The sequence below is a fragment of the Rattus norvegicus genome, chromosome 10 (assembly GCF_021556685.1).
Source record: "Rattus norvegicus strain SHRSP/BbbUtx chromosome 10, alternate assembly SHRSP_T2T, whole genome shotgun sequence".
NCBI classification, from domain to species: Eukaryota; Metazoa; Chordata; class Mammalia; order Rodentia; family Muridae; genus Rattus; species Rattus norvegicus.
This window is the reverse complement of record NC_141543.1, coordinates 45,898,351-45,924,885: the sequence shown is the minus strand read 5'-3', so window position 1 is coordinate 45,924,885 and position 26,535 is coordinate 45,898,351.

The window sequence follows — 26,535 nt, the reverse complement described above, 5'->3', positions numbered from 1 at the left end:
GTGCCATGAACAAGCACAAGTTTATGCACCAAAGGAGCACAGAAGGGGCCACAAAGGGCCAGGCTCTGTCCTTTAGGACATTAGAGTTGTGAAACAGTGTCCTCCAAGAATAGCATGCCTGCTGTCCTCTTGAAATCTCAGCAGCTGTTATCAACATATAAGATCTGCCTGTGATTGGGCCTTTCAGTGTTTCATCACAGAATGGGAGGGACTTGTGAAGCCCCACTCCTCACTGAGGACCTACTGGAAGTTAGTGGTTGCTAGGGGAGAGAGACAGTTGCTTCAGTGTTGTATCGGATCATAAGTTGTAAGACGAAATGAGAGACTGGGGAGATGGCTCAGTCAGTAAAGTTCTTGCTGGATAAGCATGAAGACTCACACTTGATTCCCAGCACCCATAGCATGTGTTTTACTATCTTAACATTGGGGGAGAGGGAATATAGGCAGAGTGCTTTGATTTTCCAAGCCAGCCAGTACAGTCTACATCGTCTACATTGTGAACTTCAGACCAATGAGAGACTTGAAAGAAAGAAAGAAAGAAAGAAAGAAAGAAAGAAAGAAAGAAAGAAAGAAAGAAAGAGACGCTGGAAGAATGACAACTAAGGTTGATCTCTATCCTCCAAATACACACAGATCTGCACACACACACACACACACACACACACACACACACACAGAGAGAGAGAGAGAGAGAGAGAGAGAGAGAGAGAGAGAGAGAGAGAGAGGATAAAATGAGCTAACACAGGGCCTAAAACGATCATCACATGGTAACTGCTTGATGTTGTGAAGCAATGGCTATATTCATATTCATGGGCTTCCATTCCTATATCCCCATTACACTGTAGCATCCACTGATGGCATGATATGAGCCAAATGTACACCACATATGTCCTCTGTAATTAACTCATCCCTGAAACATACCAGGTGCCAAGAAAGAAAGCATAAGGAAGAGAAAGGCAGCAGAAAGAAAGACAAAAGATGGGCAAAATGGAAGTGAATTTTACCTTTTTCAGGGCATCTGACATCAAGTTCATTATCAGAAATTCAGAGAGCTGCAGTGTAAGACCTGCCAGTCCAATTTCACAGATCAGGTTAGCAAGGCCAACAGTACCTGGTTCTTCCCAGAGAGTGACTAAGCAAAGCAAAGGGCTTGATCCACGCACTGGATACCAAAAGCACAGAACATTCTTGTCCTCAACATGCTGGTAACAGCAGTGACTACAGGCATCACTTTATTTGTAGAAAACTGTATGTGTGTTTCCCAATCAGAGTCAATTGGGACTTTAAAGCGGCATCTAGTTACCAGACATGGTGGCACACAATTTTAATCCTAGCACTCTGGAGGCAGAGGCAGGTGGATCTCTGTGAGTTCTAGGTCAGCCAGGGCTGCGTGGTGAAACCCTTATCTCAAAAAAAAGAAAGAAAGAAAGAAAGAAAGAAAGAAAGAAAGAAAGAAAGAAAGAAAGAAAGAAAGGAAAGAAAGAAAAGAAAAAAGAAAGAAAGGAAGGAAGGAAAAAAGGAAGGGAGGAAGAAAGAAAGGAAGGAAGGAAAAGGAATGTGGGAGGGAGGAGAAAGAAGAGAAAGAGGAAGATGACTACCACATCTGGTTAAAGTGATCAAAATAGTCTCCTGCTGTCTAGGGAAGGAGATGGGGTTCCAGGAAGCTTGGCAACATCTCAGACTCACTCAGATCTGTGGACAATTCCTCCATCCCTGTACAAAAGACCCTCCAGGGACATGAGTGTGCATTCCTTCAGGAATCCCTGTTTGTTTGGACTTTCCATAATCTATACCCACTAACAGAGAGGGAAAATATCCATCATCTAACAAACATCTGGATGGTGTTCAGAAACAGGCAGGACTGTGTCCTGGGCCAGTTTCTATTATAGGCAGAGGCAGTGACTCACTGGTGACCTTGAACGAGCAGAGGTGACCTCTATTCTTTTAACAAGCTTCTACTCCTGAGGACCCAGCATGTCACAAGCCACATCACTCCTGACAAAATCTCTCCAGCTGCCACAGCCTGAGATGGGGCCTCTGGAGATCCTAGATCTCTAGCCTGTCTCGTACCTTCTGATTCAGACAAACCTACAGGCTTGTAGACAGGTTCCCATGATTACTTCTCAGCTAGAGCTGCTAGAGGAAAGAAAATGCCCAGAATGTTCTGGAACTTCCAAACAAAGAAGGGATACGTAACACAGAATACAGTATCACACCAATGAGAGTCAATGTTAGATTAAAAGGAAGCAGTTGGATGCTGGAGAAATTCAGCAGTTAAGAATACCAATCTTTTGGTTTAACAGAAACTACGTAATGTACCTCACAATTATCTGTAACTCAAATTTCAGGAGATTCAACATTCTCTTTTAGACTCTGTGGATACCTACACATACAATATACATTCACACAGACACTCATACACAGAAATTAAATGTTTTAAAGGGATGAAATTATTTGGCTTGTCCTTTTCTCTGTATGCACAGTAACTACTCTGAAATAAAACACCGTCGGCATGCAGAACATTCTAAACCAATACTTGCTGAATGCCTGCTGCACCAGCCACAGTGTTAGTTGCCAAGCAAACAACTTTGAATAACCCAGTGTCATTCCTTGGTCTTACAGTCCATCAAGATACGTAAGTCAATCAGAGGTTCTCACACATAATTATGGAGATGTTGTTGGGCTGTGAAGTTCAATGGTTAGGGGAGTTTATGACAGGAGACAAATTAAGCCCAGGAGAATCAAGGAAGGCTTCCCTGAGGAAATGGTATTTAAGCTCACCCCAAGAAATAAGCTAGGCAAAGTGGGCAGCATGTATGGAACCCCCGAGGTACAAGGAAGTATAGATTACTTGCAGGTTCAAAGCAGACAGTGATGGGTAGTAAACAACAACACATAAGAGAAGAGGTAAGACATGAGGAGAGGCAAGATTCTATGTGGTTGAATAGGGAGGAAAATCAGGTTTTAATCTTTTTTTTTCTTTTTCTTTTTTTCGGAGCTGGGGACCGAACCCAGGGCCTTGCACTTGCTAGGCAAGTGCTCTACCACTGAGCTAAATCCCCAACCCCTTATTGGGTTTTAATCTTAACTGCATCCTCTCAGGGAAAGTGGGATCAGTTGTCCATCCATACAAAATACTTTGTAGAGCCAACAGCTGGTGTCAGCTCAAGGATTCCTTCTGGGACCCACCACCAGGACTGTAGTTAACTTGTCTAGGGACAGAACACAGAATGTTTCCCAGCATCCCCCATTGTCTTTCTTAAAGCCAGAGGAAAACAGAACTCTCATCACAACAGCTCAGCTAAGGATGAGCCTTTATCCACAGGAAATTGCCAGTGTGGGCCACATCATCCACCAGCCTCATAACCAATTAGGCAAATGGGTTTCTTCTGATGCTTCTGCATCGATTTTCTAGTTGACTTTAGAATCTTAGATAAGTGTGTATGCATGCATGTGGACTGTTTATCATATATGATATTGACACACCCCTTCTTTTTGTTTATTACTTTTACAGACAAAGTTTTATTCTGCAGCATATGTGGGCCTAGAACTCACTACATAGCCTAGGCTAGACTTAAACTCACAGCAACCTTCTTGTCTCTGAGTGTTCAGGTTGCAGGCATGAGTGCTATGTCCCACATTGTTGACAGTTTTAGTGAGAGAGTGATCCAGTCCTTACTCCTTAGCTATTTTGTTTGTCAAAACAAAGACACTTCGGAAGCCACACCCTAATTTTTCATCTGCTTGTCAACATTTAAACTCACAGAACAGAGAATTCTGACCAAAATTTTCAGGAAAGGATGTAACCTGAGACTTTAGTCACTTTCTAGAAGGTGGATGTAATGGGCCTATACTGCTATACATAACAGACAGACAGTACTAGGGGTTGATGGCCTAGATGTGTGCTGTCCCAGTAGTAGCCTACTACACACATGCAGCCACCAAGCCCTAGCAATGCAGTAAATAAACAATGAAATGTGCAAAATATGTGGGAGATGCCGAAGATGGCAAGGACCCAATGTAGTTCATTAAAAGCTGCACACTCAAGTCAGAGCTTGGATATGCTGGGAGAGCCAAAAGTATGAAGGTGCCCTTGACTGCTCTCTCTCTCTCTCTCTCTCTCTCTCTCTCAGATGGGTATGTATATATCCATATACATGTTTATGGGAGTGTATTATTCACCCATGTATGTGTGTGTTTGTGTGTAGGCCAGATGGATATCTGTATTATGTAGCCACTGCCTCCAAATTGGTCCATCTCATCCTGGAGGGAAGATAGACAAAGCTCTCAAAGCAAATGAGCATGACAATGCTCCAAGAGCTCCTGACATTTGCAAGGCCTTTCCCACAGATATGTAAGCTGCTAGGGAGGGGAGACTCTCAACCCATTGAGCTGCCTGCAAATCCTGCAGGAAGTTCCAGAGATATGGCTTTTGTGAGTTGTCACCTGCATGCACAAGGGTGGGCTTCCAGTGATGCAGCTAGAAGTAACGCTGATAACTCGCTAGTTCACCACGCTGGACTTGGCAATCGCTTTTCTTGTTGCCAGTGACTTATCTAAGATGAAAAGACATTTATTCTCTCTCCCCAAGATAATGCACACAACAGTTCAAGGTCTGCCTCAATGGCTCTCCAATTTAACTTTTGAAACAGGGTCTCTCATTGAAGCTGGGGCTCAATAATCCAGCTAGACTGGCTGGCCAGCAGGTCTTATGGGTTCTCTTCTGCCTTCCCAGCCAGATAGTACAAATGCACCTGGCCTTCACATAGATGTTTGGGATCCAAATTTAGATAGTCATCTTTGTATAGAATGCACTTTGCCAACTAAACCATCTCCCCAGCCCCTTTATTTCATGTTTTTAATGAGTTCTCTCAAAAATTTAAAGGTTCTTAGGCTGCCTTAGGGTTCCCATTGCTGTGAAGAGACATCGTGACCAAGGCAATTCTTATAAAGGACAACATTTAATTGGGGCTGGCTTACAGGTCCAGAGGTTCAGTCCATTACCATTAACTCAGGAAGCATGGCAACATGCAGGCAGACTTGGTGCTGGAGAAGGAGCTAAGACTTATGAACCTTGATTGGAAGGCAGCCAGGAGGAGATTGTTTCCAGGCAGCTAGGAAGAGAGTTTCTAAGCCCACCCTCACAGTGACACACTTCCTCCAACAAAGTCACATCTACTTCAACAAGGCTACACCTCCTAATAGTGCCACTTCCTGAGCCAAGCATATTCAAACCACCACAGAGTCTGTGTTGTATCTCTCCTGGGGCAGAGTCACTCTCCCATTCTGCAGGTAGAAAGGTTGGGAGCTCTGTTCAGAGTAAAATCAGAACAAGGGCATTAGTGACACTGATGTTGGGATCCTCTGTGTGTGAAAGACAACCATGTGGAAGCTAAATACCCAGACTGGGATCAAGGCTCCCTCATTTACCAGGTAAGCCATGGCAAGAATCTCTGCTTGCTGTGGATCAGTTTCCCTCTTTGCTACAGAGGGGCCTAGCTGAGATGGGAGCTGGGTCTTCACATTTCAGGCTCTCTGGTCCTCTGCCCAATCGCCTCAGGCTATCACTCAGATTGCCTGGGATGAGAGGCTAATTTCCATCTGCAGAAGTGTCTCCAGAGGAGGAGCCCTGGAGAAGCCCAATGGCTGACACATGTCAGAATGTCACAATATTGATGATGTTCCCAAGAGCACCGAGGCTGCCTGCTGCCACAGCTGACTGGAGCGTGAGTGCTTGCCAGGCCAACACTGTCAGTCTTGCTTTTTACCACTGAGGTTTGCTTTGACAGAGACACTTCTGAAGAAGAAAGGAGGACACATTGACTCTGTACCCAAGACTGGGCCAAAGCTCTCTATTGGGAGTTAAAAATCCTACACAGAGTGTCTTGGAGTGTAACTTTAATGAGGAATTTATAGAGATGCTCAAATCAAAATGACCCCACTGGACAGCAGCAGTGGCTCCTTGCACAAGATCAAACCAGTCAACACTCCAACATGGATGGGGGCAGGTGTCACAAGAAACTACCTGGAGCTGAAGAGGTATTGACTGTTTTTGGATGCTGCTGGAGTCTGTTTTGTAAAAGTTTATGATGACTGGTGGGTTTCCCATGCTCCAGTGGGTAGCCCTGACCCCATGTGCATATGGGCTAAGCTAACTGTGTTCACTAGGTTATATTTTTAAAAAGAGTGAGAGAGAAAACCTAGAGTTCAGAGTGTGATGTGGTGGTGGGGGTGTCTAGGAGAACAGGAGGAGTCGTAAAAGATGACTGAAATCAAAATATATTTTTTAAAGAAAAAGAAAATGATGTTACCTGAGGGAGGACACACATAATAGGCCTGGTGTTCTCAGGAGAAAGCAGTTGGAAATAGCCACAGAAGGTAGCTGATGTAAACACACCCATGGAGAGACAGCGGCAAGACTTCTGTGAAGTATCTATAAGCTGAGCAATGCCAGTGTTTAATGAAAGCAGGACAATCTAAGAGAGGTGAAAAAAATATCCCGGTAGAGCAGTGGTTCTCAACCTATGGCTATGGCCCCTCTGTGGGTCAAATGACTCTTTCACAGGAATCATATATTCGATATTTATGATTCATAACAGTAGCAAAATTATTTATGAAGTAGCAACAGGACAACATTGTGGTTGGATGACCCCACGACATGAAGAACTGTATTAAAGGGTTGCAGCTTTAGGAAGGTTGAGCATCACTGCTCTAGAGCTTTCAGACAGCCTGGGCCTGCCAATACATTGTAATGTGCAGCATCCACCCAGGGGCTGGGAAGGTGGCTCAGTGGCTAGACTGTCTTCCATGCAGCCATGGGGACCTGAGTTCAATCTCCAGCACCCACGTAAAATGTCCATCACAGTAGGGTGTACCTGTAACCCCAGAACTGTGGAGGAAGAAATGGGGGAGTCATTGTCACTCACTGGCGAGCCATTCTAATCTCATTAATGAACCCCAAGTTTAGTGAGATACTCTGACTCAAAAAATAAGGTGGAAAGAGCTTAAGGAAGACACACAAAATCAACCTCTGAGCTACCCCTTTATACATGTATGTACACATATACATGCATACATATGTTCACATACACATCCAAACGAATCCCATCTTGTTTAGGATGCTTGGTGCTAGATGGCATCATTTAACCTTATCTACTCTGTGTGGTAAGTCCTGTTATTCTCTATTTTGCTGGTGGATAAAGAGAGTAGAAGTCAAGTATTTCCCAGGTTTGTACTCTGGGATTGTTAGGTTCACCTCCCACCAATGTCAGAAGCACATCTCTCTCAGCCCCATCCTTCCTAAGTTCAAGATTACTGATGGCTTCCTACAGATATGCAAAGTGAGGCTGGGGAGTGTTAAAATCATACCAGATCACATAGATAATACAAAGAGTGTCTTTATCAAAGTTCTTTATCAGCATATATTTAACTATACATGAAAGTGGATTTTATTATGATCATACTTGGGTGTTGATCATATTCAAACCCCATTATCCTTTCAGGAGGTCCCTATGGCCTGCTAATCTACAAATGGTTAATGTCTGGAGGTAAAGAGGCACATTTTCCTTCATTAATGTAGTGTGGGGAGCAGAGGCAGTCCCAGGCGAGTGTGTGTGTTGTTGATGTGAGCATAGCCATATCAAAGGCCGAAGTTTCAGGCCCATAGGAAGATGGCAAAGCCTTTCTTCTGGTATGAGTGGGGGTGTGGACTGTATGCAGAAAGTGTTTGCTGTAGCTTTCTCTCAAGAGATGTCTACAGCCTAAAGACTGCTCCCCTACAGACAGTGCTCTGGTCAGGATTAGCTAGATCTGCCTCCTTGTTCAGTCATATATTACTCTGCACTTCCAGAAGTGGGAGTGTTCAGGCTTGCCACTCAGAGAGCCCTGTCTATTCACTCTCCGTTTTTCTATATCTGTGTGTCTGTCATTTCTTCAGTTGCTAGCTGACCAAATCAGATCCATCTTGCAAAGCAATGCAAGGGGGCGGGGGGTGGGCAGTGTAACCACTAATCCACTGTCCATGTTTCTGTAAGTAATCTCTCATATTCCTGTAAGTTACCTTAGTAGGACCCATTGAGTCATACAACAGTGAAAGACCTGAAGAGACAAGCTGGGGAAATAAAGGTTTCCAAAAGAAGAAACCCCAAATCCCACACTGATCTCAATATCTGTCAAGCAAAGAACACACTTACCCGCAAGGAAGAGGAGTTCTGTCCTAAGCTGTGAGACATCATGGCAGTATGAGCTCATCATTGCAAGGGCAGACAATCACAGGGCAGGATGAGCTATATACAGTGGGCTCTCTCCCCTTCGGTTCAGTCCTCAGAGTGCCCCTGGCTCATCCTCTTCTCTCAGTGCTTGTTCTCTCCCAACTTCTCAATCTACAGTGACTACTATCAAGGGTGTGAAAGTCTAGGAAATCAGTCTGGAAACTCCTCAGAAAATTAGACTACTGAGAACCCAGCTATACTATTCCTGGGCATATAACCAAAAGATGCTCCAACATATAACAAGGACACATGTTCCACTATGTTCATAGCAGCCTTATTTATAACAGCCAGAAACTGGAAAGAACACAGATGTCCCTCAGCAGAGGAATGGATACAGAAAATGTGGTACATTTACACAATGGAGTACTACTCAGCTATTAAAAACAATGACTACATGAAATTCTTAGGCAAATGGATGGAACTAGAAAATAGCATCCTGAGTGAGATAACCAAATCTCTCTCTCCCTCTCCCTCTCCCTCTCCCTCTCCTTCTCCCTCTCCCTCTCCCTCTCCCTCTCCTCCCTCTCTCCCCCACTCTCTCTCTCTCTTACACACACACACATACACACACACATACACACACACACACACACACACACACACACACACACACACACAAACCACACATGGTATGTACTCACTGATAAGTGGATATTAGCCCAAAAGCTCGGATTACCCAAGGTACAATCCACAGACCACATGAAACTCAAGAAGAAGGGCCACCAAAGTGTGGATGCTTCAGTCCTTCTTAGAAGGGGGAACAAAAATATTCACAGGAGGAAATACAGAGACCAAGTTTGGAGCAGAGACTGGAGAAAAGGCCATTCAGAGGCTGCCCCACCTGGGATCCAGCCCAAACACAGCCACCAAACCCAGACAATATTGCTGATGCCAAAAAGTGCATGTTGACAGGAGGCTGATATAGCTATCTCCTAAAAGGCTCTGCCAGAGCCTTACAAATACAGAGGCAGATGCTCACAGCCAACCATTGGACTGAGCACAGGGTCCCCAATAGAGGAGTTAGAGAAAGGATTTCAGGAGTTGAAAGGTTTGCAACACCATAAGAAAAACAATCCCAAGCAACCAGAGCACCCAGGGACTAAACCACCATCCAAAGAGTACGCATGGACAGACACATGACTCTAGCTGCATATGTAGTAGAGGATGGCCTTGTTGGGCATCAACAGGAAGAGAAGCCCTTGGTCCTGCCAAGGCTTGATGCCCCAGTGTAGGGGAATATTAGGGTGGGGAGGCAGGAAGGGGTGGGTGGGTGGGGAGCACCCTCATAGAAGCAGAGGGAGTGGGGATGGGACAGGGGGTTTATGGACAGGAAAGCAGGAAAAGGGGTAATATTTGAAATGTAAATTAAAAAATCCAATTTAAAAAAAAGAAAGAAAGGAAGTCCAGGATGAGTGACTTCACACTTTCACACACGTGTGGTATCATTTTGTGTGTCTTGTACTGCGTTGGTAGAGATTCCTGTATGGATGTGGGCATTGGTGTAGAACGGGAACAAGCTAAGCTGACGGCTGTACGATTCTGGTTGTGGTTGATTTACAAAACATGCTGAATAAGCCTCCATGGCTAATTTGATGATTTCACTGAGATGGCAGGGGATGAACTGGAGACAGAGGCTGATAAGAAATGCCTGGAAGATCGTCTCTATTTTACCCTGTAAAACAGATGGCAACGTTACCTCCAACAGTGAAGACAAGGCTGTGAGATCAGGGAGTTAAGGACTTTAAGGGCAATAGTATGAGACTCAGGACAGAGAGAAAGAGCATCCAGAAGTGTGTGGGACACAGAGGTTGAAGGGTTAGTAATCAAGGGCTCTGGGAGTGGAAACAAATAGGTAACCAGATGTGACATCTTTCAATGCAGCCCATAGTTCCAGGACAGCCTCCTAGCCTGGGGACTACATCTATACAACAGGACTCAGACTCAGGAACCCAGCTGTCACCTCCTCTATTTACCAACTATCCTCAGCTCTTTTCTCTGCTTACACTGATGGATGTATTCCTTAATGCACCCACATCAGACCAAGAGCATTTTGGAAGAGGCTCACCCTCCTAGCACACCCTGTGCATTGTCTCCCCATGTGAACCAGAAAGCACAGCGGATAAGAACTTGAGTTCTGACATCAGACAGCTTATGTTCCAACCCTAGCCCACCACCTCATAACTGGCAGAACCTTGGTAAGTCACCAAGGATCTCTCAGCCACAGGCTCTGTATCTACAGATCAGAGATTCCACTTAATAGAGTAGCTCTAGGGTTCAGGAAAAAATAGCCCCAGTCATCAGCTTCTACAACAGATAATCAGGTAAATTCATTACAGCAATTTTAGACTGGAATGCAAGGTAATTGTTTGGGTCCTGCCTCAACTCAAGAGAGTGTTGTAAGAGCTTAGTGGAGGGACACAGAGATGAGGCAGAAAGAACATGAGCCTCAGTGAGCTGGAGGTTGGTTGCCCCACCCAGTGGTGCCTTAGGAGAGGCTGCTTGCCAGGGCCTTTGGGTCCAGAAATCTCCAATGTAATTGAGAAATATGTTCCTCATGCATTCCTAATTGGAGCATGGCAGATGGCAGTGGTGTTTGTTTAATGAAATATGTCCATTCGATTAAGCTTGGGCATTGGGGATTTAGGGCTTCAATGCAATTTCCGTTACTACCCCTCCTTCTGGGAGACAAGGGTAGTTTCAGGGATTTTAACAAACTTAGATCAGAGGTTGGAGAATGAACAATGGTAGTGGCGTGTGGAAACCTAAAACTAAGCTTGTGAGCCTCTGGCTCTAACTAGTGTCCCATGTGATGAGTGGCCATTGTGGTTTCTCTTGGGTGAATCTGGGCTTAGGTGGGGCCGAGGATAAATTACACATGTGGCTAATGAAGAAACCAGTCCAGAGTGATCAGAACCCTCACCAGGCTGTAGTGGATGTTTCCTCTGTGATTTGTTCTGTCTCTTTCCAAAATGCTCCCCGGGACTTGAGGAGATGCTTCAGATATAATGCATCTGTTGTACAAGTGTAAGGTTCTGAGCTTAGATTTAGAACACCTCCATTCAAGTCCCATCAGTGTGGCATATGACTGTCACCCAGTGTCAGGAAGTCAGAGAGAGAAGGATTCTGGGAGTTTATTGGCCAGACAGTCTGGCTGATCAGTGAGTGCCAGGTTCAGTAAGGGACCCTGCCTTAAAATAAAGGTGAGCAGCAATAGAGAGAACTCAGTGTCTACTTCTGGTATTAATTCATGCACACATATATTCCCACATGTGTGTGGACATACACAAAGTCAAACTCCTTTCATTGCCTTTTTAGAAAGGGGAGGGTGATCTGCCATTGCCTTTTCCCAGGTGTGATCTGCAGGGTGCACTTGTTTCTCCATGAGAGACAAGCTCAACTACAGATCCAAGAAGTAAACGGAGACCTTTCATGCACATCATGAACATCTGTCCTCATCTCCGTCTCTAATGCTAATTTTGCCTTAATTTACCCACATGGCAGAAACCCACTGTGTCATCTATTCCCAGTTGTCAACTTGACTACATCTGGAATGAACTGCAATCCTGAAATGGAAGGCACTCTTTTGATCCAGATCTTAAGGCACAGTGTTGATTTAAAAAAAAAAAAAAACAGGCCCAGGCAAGGTAGTACACACCTTTAATTCCAGGAGACTGAGGCAAGCAGATCTCTGAGTTCAAGACCAACCTGAGAAAGAGCAGGTTCCAAATCCAGGCATGGTGGTACACACTTTTAATCTGGGCCACAGCTCCTATTGGAGGCCTACATAAGGATGATGGAAGAAGGAAGATTCACCCTTTGGCTGCTTGCACTTCCTTGCCAGCACATCTGTTGGGACCTACTTCTTCAGGATTCCAGGTTATATAGAAGGTCAGTTGAATGAATTAGCCTCATGAGACTAAGCAACTACTAGATTCTTTGACTTCCCATTCACAGCTGCCCATTGTTGGGTTAGTTAGATGGCAGATCGTAAGTCATTACAATAAATTCCCTTAATATAGAGAGACATTCCCTAAGTTCTGTGACTCTAAAGAACCCTGACCCATACACCCACTCTCCATACTTTAAAAATAAGCTTCACTGCTGGTATCCTGCACTGTATGAGGAAGACTTTCTCCTTCTAAACAAGGCTACCAATAGAAGGGTCTCTCTTCCAAAGTATGATATATTCACAGATTTCCCATGTCTTCAATCCTAAAACTCATATGGAAGGCCAAAAGAGCCAATCCACGTAGAAACAGCAATGTTAAAAGTATCACAATAATTATCTTCAAATTGTACTACAGAGCCATAGTGACACAGACATATAGACCAGGGAAATGAGAACACAGAACCCAGCAATAATCTCATGGAACTACAACCGTGTAATTTTCAACCAAGGTGCCAAAAGTGTACAAAGGATAAAGAAGAACCTCTTTATCGAGTAGTATTAGGAAAGTTCCACATACTGAAGGATTAAACACTGTACAAAAAAATCAACTCAAAGTAAATCAGCGATCATGGACATTTGAATCTGCTAGAGAAAGCACAGGAGAAACTATACCATACATGCCCAGGCAACAATGCTCTAGTCAAACTCTAGTAGCTGGGGAATTATCAGCAAGAACTGACAGATGGAGAGACATGCAATTACAGAGACTAGATCATCATAAAGGAGTGAATGACAATCTATAGAACATCAGAAAATCTGTACAGCTGTTCATGTGGCATGGTATTAATATCCAGAATATATGGAAAAACATAAAATAATCAGTCAGCTCCACCAATAAATGGTTGAGCAAATTAAACAAATACTCATTAAAAGAAGAAACACAAATTACCGACGAGTATCTGGAAAATGCTTAGTAATTTTAGCTACCAGGAATATGCAGATATTGAGGTGAAAATCAATAGTAAGGGCTCAGAAGTTACAAGTGCTTGTTGCTCTTGCAAAGGACCCAGGTTTGGTTCCCAACCCCACATCAGGAATTTCACAACTGCCTGTATCTCCAGTTCTATGATCTCTTCGTTTCTGAGTGCTTCATCCAATGGTGCACACACAGACAAGCATGCACACACACATATACAAAAAAAAAAGAAATAAATAATTAAAAATAAGTCTCATTTTATATTTTTAAAACAAGACCAAAAAGGGATAAAAATCCTATATTGAGATTCCATATCATCTAGTCAGAAATGCTATTATAAAAAAGGACCAAATGTGACAAATATTAATGAAAATACAGGGAAGGAAGCTTTGCACATAGCTAGTGGGATTGTATATTAGAGAAACCATACTGGAAACCAGTGTGCCGGTTCCTTCAAAGGCAGCAATAGAACTACCTTCTGACCCAATTATGCGCCACTCCTGGGAATATTCCAAAAGGAATTGGTGGTGGCACATAATAGAAACACCTACATATACATTGGTTGTAGCACTGTCGGCTATAGCCACATTGTGGGAGTGCCTATAAACAGACAATGGGATGAAGGAAACAGTATGGGGCGGGGCTGGGGAGATGGCGCCACAGTTGAGAGAGCTTCCTGCTCTTGCAGAGGACACAAGTTCAGTTCCCAACATGTAGTTCAAGCTCACCGCTATCTGTAACTCCAGCTCTAGGGCATCCAATAAGCTCTCTGGACTATGTAGTCACCTGCACATACATGTGCATACCCACATATAGATAAACACACACACACACACACACACACACACACACACACACACACACACATACCCCATAGCACATTTTTTGTTTTAAAAAATAAGGCAATGAAATGAAGTTTTACTCAACCATAAAGAAGATCGTAGTCATATCTTTTTTTTTTCTTTCAGGAAGATAGAAAACAAACAAACAAACAAACAAACAAACAAAACAGTGATCATCAATCATCAAGTTAAGAGAGACAGCCAGGCTCAGAGAGACAGACATTACATGTTTGCTTTCATATACAGGCTGCTTGTTTGTGTGTTTCTTGTTTTGTAAGGAATACTTGAACATATAAGTAGAGCTACTTGGAAAGAGTATATCATGGGCGAGAGAGGTCAAGAGAGGGCGGCATGAGATCGGTGCATACCTTCTATCTATGGGAAAGCGCCACGGTGAGAGACTGATGTGGTGTGACTGACATGTGCTAATTGAAATACAATTACAGAGGCTGGAAAGACGGCTCAGCCGTCAAAGGCATTTGCTGTTCTTTTAGAAGACTAAGTTCAATCCCTAGTACCTTCGTTGGTTGGCTCACAGTCATCAGCTCTGGGAGATCCAAAACCCTCTTCTGGCCTCTGCAGGCACTGCACTCCCGTGCGTACATTGACACATATAATTTTTAAATAAATAAAATTAAAGGTCCCACTAAAAAATATTATATACCATAAAATATATCCATTATAATTAGACGATTTAGTTGCATTTCCAGTTGTAGAATAAAATTTATGATTTAAGTTATAGAAAAAGGTGGATTTTTTTTTTTAATTTTTTGAAACAGGGTGTTATGTAGCCCAGGCTGGCCTCAAGCTCATTACATAGAAAAGGATGACCTTGAACTCCTGATCCTCCTGCCTCCCCTCCTAGATTTCTGGGACCACTAAACCCAGTGAATGCAATGGTAAGAACTGAACCCAGGGCTTTGTGCATGGCTGGCAAGCACTCTACCAACTGAGCCATGCTCCTGGCCCCTGTCTGTCAATCATTATACTGTCTACCCAGAAATAAGTATTGGCTGAACAAACAATAAAGTGAAAGATAAAATCTAATGTCAGACCCACAAGATGCTGAAATCCCTTATCCAATAGAGCCACCGGACGGTGACACTGGCATTTCTGTCCATACTCTCTATCCACGTTTTGACGTTTCACCTACTTGACCTATGTGGTGGTTATGAAGGATTTACTCTGACAAGAAAAATAACACCTTAAACCATCCAAGGAGCTAAGAGAACTGGTGCTGGGCACGTATGGATAACCTCAGCCTATCTAGAAACAGATTTCCCCAAAAGGAAGTTAAGTTTTCCCCAAACACTTTAGATCCCTACAACTGATTCTCTAAAATGTACCCATCTGGAAGCCTCCTCTTAGGCTCTTGTATTTATTTCTCCTACTTTTTTTAGGCAAAATGGAAGAAGGTCTGTGCTCCAGCTTTAATTATGTCAACAGCTACATGACCTGGGTGAATCCCTTTGTATCCCTGAGCTGGAATTGTCTCCTATCTGTCCCTGATCTGAGTTGGAGAGGCAGAGGTATCTGGAAGACAAAATAAAGCATGTGAGAAGAACATGCATCTTGGTTTCCTGTCCTGGTGCCATGATAAATACTCAGATATTGGCCTACTGTCCAAGGGTACAATCCACTGCAGTGGGGATATGAAGGCAGCAGGAGCTTGAAGTGGGTGCTTACACTGTATCCGCAGTCAGAAAGCAGAGAACAATGAACGCATGCCAGCATTCGGCTTTCATTCTCTCTGTCTATACAGTCCAGAGGATGATGCCACCCACTGCGCATGTGTCTTCCCATGTTCATTAATGCAATCAAGACCATCCCCGACTGACTTGTCCAGTGGCTCTTCTCCTATGTAAGTCTAGCTTCTGTTAAGGTGACAGTTAAAGCAAACTGCCACGCTATGCACATGTGATGTATTTTAGTTGGCTACCATTCTCTCTCATTTGCACTAACTACCTCATTCGTTGAAAGGTACCTTTGTCATGAAGAAACTGGTGGTGTCCTCTACAGTTGGCCATTGGCTATATGGTACCTTCATGAACAATGCCAGTGTGTGTGCCTTATTAAAGAGATCTCTGCTCTTTCTCAATGCCTACTCTTAGTTTACTCATAAGTCTAAAGAGCACAGTCTATCGTTTCTTAAACCACAGCATATTAAAAATGAAAAGAGATAGACAGGAGATGTTGAAACTCATTCAACTTGCAACTCCTACTACCACCGCCACCACCACCACCAACCACAAAACTTTTGTGCAACTATAATAACTAAATGCTTTTTTTAAAAACTAAATATCTAAATACTTTTAGGTATTTGAGTACAAAAACAGGTTAAAAATTATTCTAGTTTTCTTTTTGTTGCTGTGCTAAAACACACTGACGAAAAGTATCTTAGCAGAGGAAAGATTTATTTGGCTTGTACTTCCAGGTCACTGCTCATCATGGCAGGAAGTGAGGACAGAAACTCAAGGCAGAGCATGGAGAAAACAGTGCTTGCTGGCTCTTTCTGTGGCTCACTCTCTGGCTCATGCTCAGTTAGCTTCTTACACAGCCCAGGCCCACCTGCCCAAGGTGATGCTCACAGCAGGTTTGATCTACCTACATCAAAAACCAAGATGGCTCCCCATAGTCACGCCCATAGGCCAAGCTAATCTGGGCAATGCCTCAGTCTATGTTTTCCGATCAAATGACCTTAGGTTGTGTCAAGTTGATAGTTAAAGATAACTAGGACACAAATCAGGCATTGGCGGAAATAAATATATTCTAAACCAATTATTTGGCACACATATAACATTTATTAAAGAGCAAAACAAATTTGAATATTGATGAGATGACTGCATTTGTTTATTTTTACACAAAGAATAAATCCCATCTAAGTATTTGGTACTACAGGATGTGACACTCTTCATGGTTTTTTTTTCAGAGATCATTACTATTAGAACCATCAGTAACAACAAGAACATCAGTACATCAAGGCAGAAGTGTCTTCAGGACTGTTTCAGAAATTATTGGAAATTCTCTGTTAATTTCAAGCCAAAATTTATTTAAAGATTTTTTTCTTAAAAATTTGAATCAACAACTCAAAGAGCTATTTTTTAAATCAAAACATCTAACACAATACCCTCTAACGGAAAACTGATTTGACACATTAGGAAGAATAGCAGAAAACACTAAGAACTTCTGTTCCCTGTAATTAAGCTATTTAAGACTAGAACGTTTTTGTGTGTAATAAAAACATTACAATTCATAATACAGAATAGTCTGGAGTCAAAGCCAATGCTTTTCTGGCAGAGTGCACTGCTGTTCTGTGGGATGGCAGCATCTATATTGGAAAGTGTGTACGCTGAGTGTTCGAACCCCAGACACAACACAAGCAGAAGCACCAAGCAATTCCTCTGCTCATTACTGTTTGGATTTTGAATTTGCAAGTTTTTACATACTCAGAAAAAGCTCTGAACATCTCTTGCACTATCTGCACACCATCATGCAACTCCATGAGTCACAACCCACAGTTTAGGACTGAGGAGGTTGGGCTGGGATGATGGTCAACTTATCACAATATGGAATCATTGGGACAGAGTCTCCCTATGAGATTACCTAGGTTATCCTGGCCTGGGGCTATGTCTGTGGGGATTGTTTTGGTGACATTAACTGAGGGGGGAAGACTTGCCCACCGTGAGTAGCACTGTTTTCCTGGGCAGCGTTTTCTAGATTGTACCAGAGTGGAGACTGCAAGCTGAGCACTGTCTTTGCTATCTGCTCTTTTGACATGACCGCACAGCCTCTGCATAGACAGGACTGTTTTCACTTGAAGACGCCACTGTGTCTGAGGCCTGGGAGAACACTCAGCACAGGAAAACCACCTGCTGCACATGTGCCACTGCTACACTAATTAGTGCCAAGGCAGCACCCAAACTACAAAATGGACACAGTGATGTGACACTGCAAAAGTCGACATAATTTTTTATTTCTTCACTATGCAACAATGGTAAAGGAAAATGGAGAGCTCTGAATGATCTTTTTCCTTTTAACAACAACAATAATAATAACAATAATAACAATAATTTTATTAAATATTAATATTTTTATTTTAATAATGATCACTTCATGATTTTACATTTTTCTCTCACTTTATGAGGCTTTTGAGAATTGTGTGCAATCCACATTCATCATAGCCACACCCCAATTCCCCCCAGATCCACCCCTGGCTTCTCTATCCCTCTAACTCTGTGTCCTCTTTTTTGTTTTCTTACATACATGAAAATCTGATTCCCAAGAACAACAACCAAAAAAAAATTATGGTAAGAAAACAGGAAATCAGCCATCATGTTTAATCTACTGAGTGAGAAGCATAGCACAGACTCACTCCTGGGCACTGTCCTTGTTCCCAGGCAGAGGAAAGTGCTTGTTGTGACGGGAGCCTGAGGACCCTAACCAGGTTTACTAAATTAAACAAGCTCTATTTACAGATGCTCAAAGAAAAGCGTTGATTCACTGCTAATAAGGGTTAAAAATCCAAAGGGACAATTTTCCTCTGCCCCCAAACACTTGGTCCACCAGGCAAATTGTTCACAACTTTCTGAGTCCCTGGAGATGGCTGCAGCTCAATTAAACCTGATTTTGTCCCTGGGATCTGAAGTGAGCTATGAAATTAAGAGAATTGACTCTGTCAGGCTTCATGTTTCCTCCCTTTTCCGACCCAAGAAATTAACTCCTCATCAGACTGACAAATAGACATTGCACCTGGTTGTCATCGCTATAAATGTGTGCCCCTCTGTAATCACCCTTCTTAATTAGCCAGGGCTGCTTGAGGACAGAGACAGGAATGCTGTTAATTCCTTGCCTAATGGAGTAACTGCTACATGGTAGATGTCATTTATCAAGGGGAAGACTATGGACAAAGGGACAGATAATTGTAATTATAATCACAATAATGGTGGCAGAAATCACTAGCGGTTCTAAGACATGGGTGGGTGATGCATTGACCAGTGCTTATGCACCCAATGTAGCCAGCCTGATGCTTTTCACACTGAAGACAAGGAAAACAAATCGGGTGCCTACACACACCCCCATGTAGTACACCCTGACACTAAAAGGAAACTTCCAGAACAAGCCTCATACTTAAGACAACTGACTCAAGCATGTGACAGACCAAGATGCTAAACTTCTAACAAGTGCTTCTAGAAACTGTGTTTTCAAGTCAGAACATCTGCAGATGGCTTTTGAGTAGAGGAAGAGTCACTTCTCTTTGAAAGAAGGTGGTAGGTTGCCTATGCCCCACAGGAGAACTCCACACAAATATGCACATGGGCAGCATTAATTTGATTCAGTTGAGTACGAAATAAGAAAACATGTATTTGGTGGAAAAGTGCATCTTGCAGGTTTTAGGGACAGTTGGAGGAGAATTGGGGATAGATTGCAAGACGTAACCAACTGTACGCATTATATACATAAACAAATACAAATTTTTCAAGAAATAAATAAGAATACCGTTTTAAAAAGAAAACCCAATCAATTTGACTTCATACAGATTCCAGATCTCCATATTACAAAAATACTGTTCAGAGAATGAAAGATAACCCAGGGGCCGGGATAAACAGTAAGCAGAACCTGTCTGAGAAAGGGTGTGTTTCCAGAATACAGAGCAAAGACTCAGAATCCAGTGCTAAGTAAAGAAACAAGCAGATGTCCAAGAAGGCCAAATATTCAGACAGACTCTTCATCAAAGGCACAAAGAGACACTGTCATCTGTGCTATAGAACTGCAAATTGTGCAAGGTCATAATGGGAAGGTGTTGGTCCAGAATCCAGAACCTGTATCAATCATTTTTCTGTTGCCATGACAAAACCACTTGGGGAACATCAACTTAGGTGGTTTGAATAGGTATGACCTCCATTGACTCATGTGTTTGAATACTTGGCCCATAGGGAGTAGCACTATTAGGAGGTGTGGCCTAATTGGGGAAAGCTGGGCTTTGAGTTCTCATAGCTTAAGCTACAGCCAGTGACACAGTCCCCTTCTGCTGCCTGCAGATCAAGATGTTAGAACTCTTGGCTTCTCCGGCCCCACCTCTGCCCACACATAGCCATGCTTCCCATCGTGATGATAATGGACGGAACCTCTGAACCTGTAACTAAATGTTTTCTTTATAAGAGTTGCATTGGTCATGATGACTCTTGACAGCAATAAAATTCCAACTAAGACAGAAGGCTGGTTTGATCTGCTGGTTTCAGAGGCTTTTGTCCATGGCAATATTGTTTCTAGGACTGTTGAAAAGCTAAACTGTCATGCCACATGCTAATGGCAGAAGAACTCTTTTTGCTTCGTGCAGTCCAGAAACAAAGAATGAAAGAAACCCAGGGCAAGACACACCCTTTCAGAGGAAACCCCAAGTGGTTTGCTTCTTCCAATCAGGGTCAACTTCTTGATGCTTCCCCTGTCTCCCAATAGCTCATTAAGCTATGACTCCACCAATAAATCAATGCATTCAGGAAGTAAGGGCACCCATGAGCCCTTCATCTCTCATTTCTGAACACTGCTGCACTGGAGACCAAGCCTTCAACAAACAAGCTTTTGTGAGACATTTTAGACTCACACTGTTCATAGGGTGCAGACTCTACCCTGGTCTGCTACTGACAGTGTGACTGTGAAAAGATAACGAACATTTCTGTACTTTGCTTTGCTTTTGGTTAAAGCCAAGGCACTGGGAAGCTGAAGGGTTGGCTCTGTAGCTAAGAGCATATCCTGTTCTTACAGAGGACGTAAGTTCAGTTCCTAGTACTCACGTCAGAAAGTTCACAACTGCTTCTAACTCCAGTTCCAAGGGATCTGACGCTCTGATGCCCTTTTCTGGCCTCAACAGGTGTCTGCCCTCATGTGCACAGGGAGAAAGAGTGAGAGAACAAAAGAGCGAGAGAGCGAGAGAGCAAGAGGAAAAGGTGGAGGAGAGAATTAAAAATAAATCTTTAAACAAACCCAAGGCATTGAGAAAGGATAATGTCTCCATCTATGCTCACAAATGGCTGTTGTCTCATACTGCCTGAAGAGTTTGATATTTCTGATTTTTCCAGGATCCACTCTTACCTTCCCAAACTCCTGTTATGTCCTGATTTGGGAAATCCTACTATTAATTCTTTTTCTTTACAATCAAGGCAAAGTGGCTGAAGCACAGCATGATGTCCTTGAGTTTGAGCTCAAGTCCAGCAGATGAGATAGGGCAGATGAATAGCTCCTGTCCTGTGTGTTTCTTTGCTGTGTGACAGTGGTGTTTGGAATGACAGACAAACAAGGGGGCTCTGGAGACAGGGAGAGCCAAATGTAAAACTTCCTCAATCTAGAGAAAGGTTCCCATCTATAAGATGGGACAATAATAAGAGGTACCGGACTTTCTAAGAGCTCCAGCATAGCACCAAGCACAAAGCACAGGGAACAATTCACAATGTGGTTAGCTGACTCAAAGTTAGAATGATGCTGGAAAATGCATATTCCACAGTCAAAGATAAAAGGAAGCGATAAGCAAAAACAGAATAAGCTTCCTACTCAGATCAGCACAGTACCTGGATAATAAATTCCCCTGAATGTGAATGCCTCAAACCTTGAGGAGTCAGATGTGTCCTTGACTCTTTGAGATCCTCCCCTGTCGTTATGTATAACTAGAAAGTAGCAGAAACCATAAAACTAACTCTCTGTGTCTTGGAAAAGAGTTCTCTGTAAGCTCTCTCTCATTCTCTCTCTCTCTCTCTCTCTCTCTCTCTCTCTCTCTCTCTCTCTCTCACTCTCTCTCTTTCTCTCTCTCCCTGTCTCTTTCTATCTCTCTTTTTGTCTATCTCTTTGCCTCTCTCTGCCTCTCTCTGGGTGTCTCTCTTCTGTGTCTCTGTCTCCATACACCCCCACTCTCTCTCCAGATTCTTCCCAGGGGAAATATTACTGTCCAGAAATGACACTGAACTTCACTCAATGTCCCCTTTTATGTCATTTTCTGCTCCTCATCAGAGCCATCACTCTGGAATTCCATTTGGGAACTTTTTCATCTGTTTCATGGCAAAGCAACTACATGATTACCAAACCCTGATACCTACATGAATACCAGTGGTTTCCAGTCAGGTAGGTTTTTGGCCCGTGGGGACATATAGCAAGATCTGGAGACATTTCTGGTTGGCATAATTTGGGTCAGGGTTGATGCTTCTGGAATGGAATAAGTACATTCTAAGCATCCTGTGGTATGTAAGTCAGCCTCCCGCAAGGCACCCCCTGGCCTCCAAAGCCAACAGTACCAAAGCACAGACGTGGCTCTGTGCTGGCCACATCTGTTAGCCCATCTGATTTTCATGATAGACTGAGGATTAAAAACCATGTCGACAGTTGGACACACTCATGCCCAACATTCTCCTGATAATAGAGTAAATGTGAACCTGGGAAAACTGAGTCCCAGAACTTAAATAAAATAGCCAAGAGCTACAAAATGAAGATATGGGGGACATCAAGATGGTGAACTTCCTGTCGCCCAGGGCTCCATCACTGTCAGCACATTTATGGGAAATGAAAGGAAGTTTCATCCCTAGAGCTGATAAGCGAGATAAAAGAGAGAAAGCCTTATAGTAACACATAAACTTTCTAAGTGTGCTAGAACACTCATTAGAGTAAAGGTCTCAGATCCTGTTCTCAAAGATAAGAACTAAACAAACACCCATAACCCCAGATAGCTTCATTGAGAAAGCACATCCCAAACCATGCTCCTTCTGTTGCTCTGGGAAACAAACTGCTGGCCTTGGCAGTCTATAGGAACTTCTATGTGGTCAGTATGAATAGAGGTTTTGTTTACTCTGTGTGTGTGTGTGTGTGTGTGTGTGTGTGTGTGTGTGTGAGAGAGAGAGAGAGAGAGAGAGGGAGGGAGAGAGAGAGAGAGAGAGAGAGAGAGAGAGAGAGAGAGAGAGAGATCATGTACACATGTTGCCAGAGCTCCAGAGGACACTGAGTGCCCATCCTTCACTATTATTGCCTTGACACAAGGTCTCCCATTGAACCAGGAGCTGTCCACAGGCAGTGAATCCTCTTACCACTGAGCCATCTCCCCAGATTAATGAATGTTTCTATTTTATTTTGCCTAATTTTATTTTTATTGTTTTACACGTACAGGTGTTTTTTCATGTATGTCTGTGTACTACATAATCTGTAAAGTGCCCATGAGACCAGAGGAGAACATTGGGTCCACTAGAACCAGAGTTATAAACAGTGGTGAACTTCTTGGTTGGTACTGGGAATTGAATGTGGGGCCTCTGAATGTGGCTCACCTCTCTTAAGCAGTGAGCCCCAAGAGCTTTTATAATGAAAACAAGTAAGGAGCATGAGAGAAACAACAGGACAGGGGCTGGACAGTGGAACTTCGGTGGTTAGAGAAGACCATGAATGTTGGGAGGGAAAAGGCTCAGAGAAGGAGAAGACGAGGAGAAGAAATAGGAAAAAAAGAAATTATACATATTCCTTGTGTTTTATGATTCCCATGAAAATCTTAGAGACTGAGGATAGATAATCTGTTGTATACACTAAACTTAAAGTGGATTTTTGGAAATATGCTGGACTGAGACAACAGTTCAATCAGTAGAGAGCTTGCTGAAGAAGCATGATGTTCGGTTTGGATCTCTAGTACCCACATAAATGCCAGGCATGTACCCACATAATTCCAGCCCAGGGGTGGCAGGGACAGGAGACCCTGGAGCAGGCTATCCTAGTAGACCACCTGGATCAGTGAGCTCTGAGATCAAGTGAGAGAGCTTGTCTCATAGATAAGATGGAGTGCAAAGAAGGAAGACACTCCGTACTTGAACCTCTGGCCTCCACACACACAAGTGAACATGAACATAGAGAGAGAGAGAGAGAGAGAGAGAGAGAGAGAGAGAGAGAGAGAGAGAGAGAGAGAGAGAGGAGAGAGAGAGAAGAGAGAGAAGAGAGAGAGAAGAGAGAGAGAGAGAGAAGAGAGAGAGAGAGAAGAGAGAGAGAAGAGAGAGAGAGAAGAGAGAGAGAGAGAGAAGAGAGAGAGAGAGCATCCTCTGGCCAGAAATGGAATGTATTATTATCATTTTAAGAGGAACAAGATTTTAAAATGTAGAACATAATATTTTGCTGTACTTATAAGGTAACTGCTATTAGTGATGTAAGCAACCTACAATTCTAACTATTGGTAGGTAGTATATAGCAAATCTTTAATAGCTATTTAAAGATTTAACTTTTTATTGGATAGTTTGTGTTTACATTTCAAATGTTATCACCCTTCCCGGTTCCCCCTCTTGCATTACCCCTGCCCCTTCCTCTACAAGGATGCTCCCCCTCCCACCTACCCTCTCTCACCTCAACACCCTGGCATTCCCCTACACGGGGGAAATGAGCCTTCACAGAAACAAGGGATTCTCCTCCTATTGATGCCAAAAAATGCCATCTTCTGCTACATATGTGGCTGGAGTCATGCTCTCCACCCCCCATGTGTACTCTTTGGTTGGTGTTTTAGACCCTGGGAGCTTTGGGAAGGTCTGGTTGGTTGATAGTGTTCTTCCTATGGAGTTACAAACCCCTTCAGCTACTTCAGTCCTTTCTCTAACTCCTCCATTAGGGTCCCTAAGTTCAGTCTGATGGTTGTCTGCAAGCATCTTAATCTGTATCAGAAAGGCTCTGGCACAGTCTCTCAGGAGACATCCATATCAGACTCCTGTCAGCAACCACTTCTTGGCATTAGCAATAGTGACTGGGTTTGGTGGCTGTATGTGGGCTGGATCTCCATGTGGGGAGTCTCTGGTTGGCTTTCCTTCAGTCTCTGCTCCACTCTTTATATTTTGTCCCATGAGTATTTTGTTCTCCCTTCTAAGAAGGACTGATGCATACATATTTTGGTCTTCCTTCTTCTTGAGTTTCAGATGGTCTGTGAATTGTTTCTTGGGTATTCCAAGTTTTTGGCCTAATATTCACTTATCAGTGAGTGCATACCATGTGTGTTATTTTGTGACTGGGTTACCTCACTCAGGATGCTATTTTCTAGTTCCATCCATTTGCCTAAGAATTTCATAAAGTCGTAGTTTTTTAATATCTAAGCAGTACTCCATGGTGTAAATGTATCACATTTTCTGTATCCATTCCTCTGTTGAAGGGCATCTGGGTTCTTTCCAGCTTCTGGCTATTATAAATAAGGCTGCTATGAATATAGTGGAGCATGTGTGTTTGTTATATGTTGGAGAATCTTTTGAATATATGCCTAGGAATGGTATAGCTAGCTCCTCAGGTACTATGTCCAATTTTCTAAGGAACTGCCAGACTGATTCCCAGAGTAGTTGTACCAGCTTCTAATCCCACCAACAATGGTGGAGCATTCCTCTTTAACTTTATTTTTTTACAGAAAGTGGTAGTTATACAGAGTGGAATCTTGAATGTGTGAATTTGAAAGAGTGTGTGTGTATTGTGAATTTGTATATGTGAGTGCATGAGAGTGTGAAGGTGTGTGTGAGTGTGAATAGGTGTGTAGGAGTATGTAGGGGCACTTGGCTGGGGTCGGCCCCTCGTCAGGAATGGTGGGTGAAAAGAACAAGAGTGTGAAGTGGAGAATCCAGAGCTTTGGCTCCTCTCTGGCTCCTGATTTCTGCCTCTGTCACCTGAACAGCTTGGTGTCTATGCCAGAGGAGAACGTGAGTAAGAAGGACAGCTCATTAGAAAAATCAAATAACTCCCCATCGGGAAGAACTCAGACTTCGTGGAGATGGTGCACTGCCCCCATGCCCTGCAGAAATCACAGGGCTTCTGTCTGTGGTCTTTTGCACAAGGTCCTGAACATCAAAGTGGAGTGCCTGTCCCTACCTTTGAAGATAAAAACTCTGAAAATATAGCACATGCAAGTCTCAGGACTGGAGTAAGTGACCATTCATTCAAGGATCATCCTAGACAAAAAACTTCCTGGGAGTTGTCCCCTGAATGCCCAGGACCCAAAAGCAAATTAGAGCAAATGACTGGTTCAAACGAGTCAGCAAACCCCACACATTTCGTTTCCTGTCACACATTTGCAAAGCACAGTTGCAAACTGGAGTCTCTGCGGAAGTTTTCAGGGACTTCATGTTGCTAAGAAACCTGCTTAAAATACTGAGGTTCCAAGTGAGTCACTGTGGAAAATGTCCATGGCCACTGCCATGCTCTCCCTACTCAGCCCTGGAGCTCTGCTTGATTGTTATAAAGTGTGGCTCTGATATTCAGGACTTGACTTGCAGGAGTGTCTGGGAGCAGACGCTAAGCTCATATTATTATCCTGTTGCATTGGTCAGAGATGATTCTCTCTGTGGTGGGTGGAAATTAGTGCAGGCAATAAACTGTCCAACTGCCTGAAGTGTTGAAACTCAGGACTGTTGAGTGTTCGGCCCTCAATGAGACGTCTCTATAGTCCCCACCTCTGGGCTCAGGAAACCCTGCAAAAGAGAATGTGGAAAGAATGTAAGGGTTAGGTGAGGAGAAGAACTGTAGAAGGCTGCCTTCTCCACATGCACACCATTGCACACATGGATTCACAGCAGCTATGGTTGTCTG